Below are 9513 nucleotides of genomic sequence, written 5' to 3'. Positions count from 1 at the left end.
AAAGTCAGTCCCCTTCGTCTCACCTCTCAGTCTTCACCATATAGTCTGCTCTACCAATATGTTCTCTGGGCTCTGGAACCCTGCCCAGCTTCCTCTCCAGCTCTTGTCTGGGCACCTCTCTGAGATAGGATCTGCTCCTAGACCCAGTGGACACTTACCAAGATGACGGCAGCACAAGATCCTTGGGTACCTCAAGAGGTGAGTGGATAGAAGTGCTCTGTCCCTCAGTCCTTTTATTCTGATCTTGGGCTCTCCCCTTGCTTGTGAGACAGGACCTAGGCATGGAAGGCCTGGCCTCTTGACATACCTCTTTGACTGGTGATGAGCAGGTGTTCCTCACTAACTTTCCTCCCTGTAGCTCAGGGATACTGCATCCAGCTTGGACTATGATTTAGGCATGAGGTAAGGAAGTGGATTCCTGGCATCTTTAACCTCAGGAACTTGAAGGGTACCTGCCTTAAGACATGCTCACTTCTTAGTTCACATAATTTTCTGCCTCTTTCTAATGTGATACGTGCTCCATATAGTCAAACTTGAACTACTAAAACCTTGAACTTTCTTGCAAGTGTACTTCTATCCCTTTACTTTGCTAAACTGGGACTGTGGGCACAGTACAGACATCTATACCAGCAAAACCCTGACTTATCTCTGTCACATGCTAAAGTGGGGCTTTGAAGACTATTTAACTGTGGCATTTCCCATTTTAACTATAACACTGAAATTTTAATGAGATTATTTATAGGAATATTATGAAAGCAAATGAAATAGTAAAACAGAATAAACAGTGCCTGGAGGAGAAAGGGGATTGTGGCAGACCGTTGAACAAGGACACATGTATAACTTACTAATTCTGACACTCTCAGTCACGGATCGATTGTAGCTCTCCATGTAAAGACTGGACTTTGTGCTACTTCCTCCATTCATGTTGGCGTGTCCTCTGGTCTTGTCATCATGTGGGTCTTGTTTAGTCAACCATATTGTTGAGATTTCATGAGTGCATCTTCCCTGTCACGTCTAGAAGACACTATCTAGCAGCAGGCGTCCTGGTCCTCTGGGTCTTACGTCTTTCTACCCCACTTTTACAACATCCCCTGAGCCTTAGGGTGTCGGGGCGGCCTTGTAAATGTAATGGGGCTGGGCAGCCCACAGTCTCTTATTCTCTGCATTTGACCAGTTGTGGAACTTTGTAATGCTCTCCACCTTCTGCAAAAAGAAGCTTCTTTGATGAGTGGTGAGAGGTACACCTATCTGTGGGTATAAGGATAAGTATTTAGAATATAGTAAGAAATTATGCTGGTTTCCTAAAGTGACAATATTAGGTTCTCCTCTAATATCTGTGACTCCTCCAGCCACAGGTGTTCAGCTAGGTTTACAGTACCAGATATGAATTCCCTCTTACTGAGCAAGCCTTAGTTTCTATTAGACAACTATTAGCTACCCCCATGATAAGAGTACCTCTATTGCACCATTAAGGATATAGTGGAAATAGCTGGGACCCATTCTAGAATAAGATGGTCATGGAGAGTCATACTGTAAGGCTACCTAAAAACTAAAGAAATTCCATGTTACGTAGGGAAATAAAAGTGAGATTAAATTGGGTGATTGGCAAAGCCTCTTCTCCCTAGACCCTGGTGAACTCTGGAATTGCGAAGCCTTGGGAATAACATCTAGGTCCTGGGAGCATGGTGAACTCAAATGAAATGTGCAGATGCACGTGTACTTAGAAACCTGTAGAGAGACTACAAAGAGATGTATGTCTGTAACTCATCAGGACACGTTCTGACTTCTGTCACCTATTTATTGTACGTCTGTCTGTCATCTCCCTTTTTCTCAGTGTATTCACTACTTACACATACCTCAAGTCCAATGTCAAAATATGGTCCCTGAAGTCTGTGGTCTTTCATTGATTTTGTTGCAACATCAGATTCAATAAAAAGCTAGTGCTAAGTCATTAGCAAAGTCTTGTTCAGGACTGCATAGCACTTAGCAGAAATAAAGACTCTTACGGCATACAGCCTTTTGTACTACGTCTACCTTAAGCATTTTCCAACTGCTCACAAAAATGTTTAGTTGGGCACCGTTCTTTTCTGCACCTATTATTTTCCCTAAAATATGTGCCAAGGCCTTTCAATGCCAGAATAATGTAGCTCAGTCCCATTTTTCCCCTTCTAATCCATCATGTTTAAATGTAACTATGATAAATTCCCTGACAACCTTTGTGACTTTAAAAAAAATCTTCATTGGTTGAACACACGGCCGTGCATGCTTCATGGTGTCTAAGACTCTCAGTAACATTATCAGTGACGTCTCAGATTATAAAGAGCTACTCCTTATGACTTAGGTCACCACATAGGAAGCTGAACTCTGAGACCTTGAGAACTTGTCACTGTCTCACCTGCTGTGACATTTGTTCTCCTGCTCAGGTTGTTCCAAGGGACTTAGTAACAGGGAGAGGTCAGGAATTGACTCCTGGTTTCCACAATGGCAGGTCTGTTTAGTCCAACTTCCAACTTCTAGGATAATGGGACTGAGATGCCATGTGGTCCACACCTCTGCCTCTGTGCTGACATGCATGAGAAAAAAAATGTATGGGCAGCACGCTTGCTTGAGGAAGACTGGAATTCAAGTGCTGACTGTGGGCTCTGTTGCCTTAGGCTTCAAGCCATGTAAATATCTAGGCATTCTGAGGGTTTCCAACTGTCAAAGTGTTTGCCTTTTAAGCAGGCAAATTTTTTTCTCTCTCTTATGGATTATAAGAGAACATTGAGAGCTCTGACCAGAAGGACCTCAAACCAAACAATGGTCTTTTGTTTTTGCTCCGGAGCCAGAATCATGTAAGTGTATTGGTGCTTTAAGAAATTCTGTTCCTCCATCCTTTCAAATTATTTAACAATTATAAATAATGATGCAATGCTCTTATAGTATAAAACTCAGTATTTATATAGTACCTTAAAAGCCATATTATTTAATTACTGCTAATGTCATAATTTTAATATATTGATGGTATGTAGTAAAACTATCCTAAACTAGTTCTCATTACTTTTAAACTGTTATAGTAAGGATTCTTCTAAAAAATTGTGATAAAACTCATTGTACAACTTTTAACAGCTTATCTAATTCTCTCTCATTTTTCTCTCTCTGCTATCTTCCTCAATCGCTTTCCACATTGTAGTTATTATTATTATTACTATTATTATTATTTAAGACAGGGTCTCTCACTGAACCTGGAGCTCAGCAATTTGGCTAGACTACCTGGTCACACATCCCTGGGATCCTCCTGTCTCTTCTTCCCCAAATGCTAGAATTATAAGTGTATGCTACCATACTTTGCTGTGTAAGTGGGTGATATGCATCCAAACTCAAATTCTCATATTTACAAGTCAGTCATTTTACCAATTGAGCTATCTCCCTATCCCTCTTAGTCAATTTTAATTGTGGCTGAGCACTGTGAAATACATCGTTTTGTAACCGATCTCCAGAATCTATATACTTTTTTTTAAATCAGCCTACGCACTCATTCATCAACAGCTCTCCTTCCATCACGGTGCTTATTGTCTGTCTTTAAGAATTTTACTCCTGTTGGTATCCCACATAAAGTGACATCACAAAGCTTTTCTTTTATTACTGGCTTATTTTACTTTGCATAATGTATTTGCATTTCGTTCATGTTGTAGCATGTGTATACATTTTTCTTTTGTAAGGATGTATTATTCAATTGTAGTGAAGCGCTCAGTGATCAGTTCCCCATCCTCTTTGGCTAAGAACCAGAAGACTTGAGACTAAAATCCCCATGCCAAAGGTCAGCAAGCATCTTGAACTCTGTGGCTACCTCTCTGCCATGAAGTTGTATAATGGCAACAAATGGGGAAAACTGCAGATTGTTAATCACTGGGCAAAGACCGATGGTTACCTCTCTGGCATGTAATTTTCCATTCTTGGGATTAACAACTTCAAAATTCAGATCCAGTGGATTCTTCCTGCAGCTTCCTCCCCCTCACAGGGTGTTGAATACTGATCATGACTAGAAAGTACTGAGATGAGTTCTCTGCCAACAGATGTCAGAGCTCTGCCTGCCTTACATCCCAACCACACCCCGTTGTTTAGACATTAGCCACGACCTTGTAAAAACTGAGGAAACTCTGGAGTGACTGAGAGCCTTCATGGCTCATAGGTTGCAAAGCTAATGGTGTTTAGAAATGCTCCTGGTACTCTAGGAAAGGAAGGCCTTGAAGTTGTTACAACACTCCTGAGCTCTTTTACCGTGTTAGACTCACCATCAGCTTGAACAGGTAAACACAGAAGCTTTTCATCTGCAACTCCTACCCCTTCCACCTGGAAGATTCCAGCATTAGGAAACTGAAAAGTAATGCTCCAATGAATTGTTTTTGTTTGGGGAGCTTTGTAGATTGTTTTAAAATTACTTTTCTTTTGTCTCTTATATCTGTCCCCACCATTTACTATATTTTTACCGCTGTTTTTGATAGCTGATAGGTTTTTATGATTTTCTAACGTATCTATTCCATTTTATTATAAAAATCTGTTTTTATCTCTCGGTCTTTTCTTTCCTTCTTCCTGACAGTTTTCTGTCTTCTGTTTTGTCCCTTTTTTATTTAATCTGGATTCTTCATCCTTTTCCATTTTACAGCCTTTATTTCTTTCAATTATCATTTATTCTTTAAGCCTCAGTAATTTTTAATTTCGTAGATTACTCTACATTAAGTTTACTATTTCTTTTCTGTAGTTTTAATTGATTTAAAGTATCTTTTGGAACACGGTTTGGCTCAGTGCTGTTACTCTTATAGCTTTCTTTCTTCCTTTGTGGGCGCTATTAGAGTTGGAAGTGGGGAGGGGCTGCTCACTAACAAGACTCCCTAATAAAACTAGAGGAGTAGCCAGCTCAGCAGGTGTGGAAATTGGAACACAGGAAAACAAGAAACAAGAAAAAGGTTAGCAAAGCAACATAAGGAACTTGTAACTCCTCAGTTACAAAGTCCAGTCAAACTGAAATGGTTTAAATACTGGGTGAAGAATGTAAATTTTCAATTGAAATTAACCATAGAGTTCAAACAGGATATGCAAAAGCAGATTAGTAATCCTGAAAAGATGAGGAAGTCAGTAACATGGATGAGAAATTCTGCAAAGAAATTAAGATCGTGAAAAGTATATAGAAATATTTGAAATGAAAAAGTGAATATAGCAAATAAAAATTCAGTGAAAGGCATTATCAATAGACTAGGTAAAGGAGAAGAAAGAATGTCAGATGGAAGAAAAGGTCAAGAAAATACTACATTCAATCATCAATAAATAAATATTAAAAAAAAAAAAACGAGCATCACCACAACTTACAAGAACTCTGCAATATGATCAAGAAGCCAATCCTAGGAGTCCATGAGCCAGGGAGATGAGATAAAAATGAAGGCCACAGATTATATTTTCAATGAAATTATAGTAGAAAATTTTCCAAGTCTTGGAAGAAGCAGACATCAAAATACAAAAATCATTTATAGCTCCAAGTCATGTAACCAGAGAACCTCTTCATAACAAATTATAGTCAAGATGTAAAATGTATAAAATTAAGCAGCAATGTCCAAAGCTGTAGAGAAAATGTTAGCTCACAAAGCAAATACATCAGAATGGTGCCTGACCTCTCAACAGAAATGCTGAAAACCAGGAAAATACGGACTGATAAATTTCATTCTTTAAAATAAATAACTGCCAAACAAGAATGCTTCACTCAGGTTAAACAAAATGTTCTTGAATGGCCATCTTAAAAAGTATATAGAAAAATTAAAACATCGTAGGACAAGGACAAACCAATAAAATCCATGCCCATCGAATCAGTGTTTCAGAAGATACTTAGAGGAGTCCTAAAACAGAGGAGGAATGAACAGAGTCTCAATGGCAAGAACACATTCTATGAGAGGAATAGATAATCAAAGAACTAGCAAAGAATGCACTGTGTCTAACTCAGTAAATCAGCAAATTTGTAATGTAAATATGGGAGAGGGAACAAAGAATAATTTAAAATAACCAGAAAAAACATACGACAAAATTAAAAGAAATAGCTAACCTTGTCAACAATAAGCATAAACATAAACAGTCTTAACTTTCCAATTAAAAGACACAGACTAGTTGATTGGTTGAAACTCAAATTCAGTTATCTGTTGTCTCCAAGAAACATACATCAGTTACTTGCAAATACACTCATAGATTGGGAATGAAAGAATAGATATTAATATCACAAACAAATTGAAGCCAAAATGAAGCCAGCATACCTAGACTTATATCTGATAAAGTAGGCTTAAGGCCAAAATTAATCAGAAGAGATAAGGAAAGAACTACATATAAATGAAGGGAACAGTTCACCAATAAGATGCAAGTTATAAACATGTATGCAGAAAATAACAAGTCTCCAAGTTTCACAAAATAAGTGCCAATGTGTGAGTGTGTGTGTGTGTGGTGTGGTGTGTGTGTGTGTGTGAGTGGTGTGTGGTGTGTGTGTGTGTATGTATATGTGTATGTATGCAGAAAATAACAAGTCTCCAAGTTTCACAAAATAAGTGCCAATGTGTGTGAGTGTGTGTGTGTGTGTGTGTGTGGTATGTGTGGTGTGTGTGTATGTGTGTGTGTGATGTGGTGTGTGTGTGTGTGTGGTGTGTGTGTGTGTGTGTGTGGTGTGTGGTGTGTGTGTGTATGTATATGTGTATGTGTGTGTATGTGTATGTGTGTATGTGTGTATATGTGTGTGTATGTATATGTGTATGTGTGTGTGTGTGGTGTGGTGTCTGTGTGTATGTGTATGTATGTATGTATGTATGTATGTGTGTGTGCAAACACTGTGTGTATGTGTGTATATGTGTGTGTATGTATATGTGTATGTGTGTGTGTGGTGTGGTGTGTGTGTGTGTATGTGTATGTATGTATGTGTGTGTGCAAACATAGATAGGTCCTAATACAAGTCTAGTGGTTGACTTCAATATTGTACTTTTATCAACAGATAAGTCATAAAAATTAAAAATCATCAAATAAGCTTATGAGTTAAACTGCACCATAGATATAGAGGATTCAATAGATATGCACAGAACATCACATTCAGCAGCTGCAAAATGCACAGCCGAATGGAGCTGCCTTTAAAATAGATCACATTTTAAACCATAGAGCATTAAATCTTAATACGAATGGGTTACAATAATGTCTTATATCACTCCAGATCATAGTAGAATAAAACTGGAGATTGACAGCAAAAGGAACTACGAGTCATTACACACATTGGAGATGAAACAGCATACCCTTGAATGACCAGTGTATCCTGAGAAATAAAAGAGGAAATTTAAATGTTCTAGAATCAAAAGGAAATGGAAGCATAGATTATCAGAATGTTTTGGAGACCGAAAAGGTCATTGTAAAATGAAAGTCTATAGCTGTGAGTGCTTACAGTTAAAAAGAATGAAGTTATTCTTTGTCAGTAGCAAAGTTCACTCATTCTTTTTGTAAATTTTTATTGAATTTTTGTGTATTTCATACAGAACATCTTAATTATCTTTATACCGCCTTCCCCATTGGCACCCTCCCATACCACCCCCCCCCAATGGATTTCATGCTTTCTGTCATTTGTGTTAAGGTCTATTAACTCAAGTCACTGTTCCCAGACATCCCTCAGTGCAAATTCATCACCGAGGTCTAGTCAGTCTTTTAGAGTCAATCCCTTTATGAAAATCGGCTTTTCCTCACCCAGCAATAATCAGCTGCCAATAATTCTTCTGCTAACATTGGGCCTGCTGCCCATTTCCACAGTTCTAGGCTGGGTTTTTGTCTGATTGAGTTTGCATTGGGCTTGCGCATGCTGACACCGGTTCATACAAGCGATGTCCCAGGAACCCGTAAGACTGCTTCCATATGCTCCTGTACCTCCTCCCCTGGCTTTTTCTGCCCCCTCTTTCTCAATGGTCCCTGAGTCCTGGATGGATGGAATTTAATATGGAAGTCTTGTCCAAGGACCTTCGCTCTGCAAACTCTTGTTCCTACACTTTGGCCATTTATGTCATCTTATGTTCACGGCCCTCTCTTATGGGGATGCTTCTTTGATGAGAGTCGAGAGATGATTAGCATTCTCTTTACTCCTTGTTCCACTATGTTCTGAGAGCCTTAAGTGTAGAGGTTCCACTGTCGATGTGTCATTCAGGGTTGGGCAATTCACAGACCATCTCTGTGTGTGACCAGTTGTAAAACCTTGTAATAAACTCCATCTGTTGCAAAAGAAGCTTCTTTGATGAGTGGTGACTGACATGCTTGTCTGTAAATAGAAGGATCCACATTTAGCACATAGAAATAAATTACATTTGCCTAGGGATGTAACAGCCTTGGGGCTTTCTCTAAGATCTATGACCTCTTCAACCATGTGTATGTGCCTATGTTTACATTGCCACACATGAGTTTCCTCCCACCGAGTGGGCTTTAAATCCAATTAGGCAGCTGTTGGTTACTCCCAAGATAAAAGTACCACTACTGAATCAGTATAGTTTTGTGTGCCACTCATCGTTGTGGTTATTAGGGCTTAGAGTTGGGGTTTAACAACTGATTGATGCTCTCCCTTAGCAGCCTTCATAGTGTCCTCCAAAACCCATGAGAGCCAGCCTTCAGGGAGGAGGCTTCCAGGTCAATTCCAGCCCCATTGCTTCAAGTCCTGTGTCCAAAGTATCTCCTGTCTTCAACAATAGGGTCTTACCTTCAAGTTCTGGGAGGTAGTCAAGGTGTGTAGCAATAGCCTGCATAATTTGGGGAGTCTCTTGGACTATCCTCACCAACAATTGAAGGGGGATTTCTCCTATCCGGCACTATTTCTTGTTATATAGCCTTCAGCTATACACATGGACTCACGTAGAGATATTGAATGTGTCAGTTTTTCAGTAGGTTTTTGAACTAATACATTTTCCTCTGGATTTTCACACCAGCTAAGCATTATTTATTTCTGCTCCCTCTCTCCCTGTCTGACCCTCCCTCTTCCCTCCCCAATTAAAGTACCCCCATTTTCCCCATTTCAATGGTCCCCCTCTCTTGAGCACCTTCTTTCCCTTTACCTTGTATAATCCTCCCTCTCCCCGTCCCATTAATATATTTATCCTGAGGGGGCGTACAGTGCTGGTTTCTAATGGATGTGCTGTTACATACAGGTATATAAGTTACGTGATTTAAATCTGACTGGAGACTTGTTAGCATATCTGAAACCTCAGAAAATTTTGTCTTCTTTCCTGACTGTATATTATCAATAACTTAGGTTCAATTCAATAAGACAATTTTGAGCCAAAGTTTATCTTTTTAGGACTTTTGTCATTAAAAGTTGGGTGGACATGGCTGAGCTATAGACTGGAAATATAAAGCAGATAAAAATGTGTAATAAAGCGTGTGTCTGGTACACAGGAATGACTCATGTCACTTCTTTTCTAAATGGTTCTATGTCCACAGTCTTGTTACTGATCAGCCAACTTTTGAAAGCGATCATTCCATGAGTCAAAT

This window comes from Nannospalax galili, unplaced genomic scaffold (genome assembly GCF_000622305.1).
Source record: "Nannospalax galili isolate Female #2095 unplaced genomic scaffold, S.galili_v1.0 scaffold416, whole genome shotgun sequence".
Taxonomy (NCBI): Eukaryota; Metazoa; Chordata; class Mammalia; order Rodentia; family Spalacidae; genus Nannospalax; species Nannospalax galili.
Note: the sequence above shows the minus strand (reverse complement) of the source record.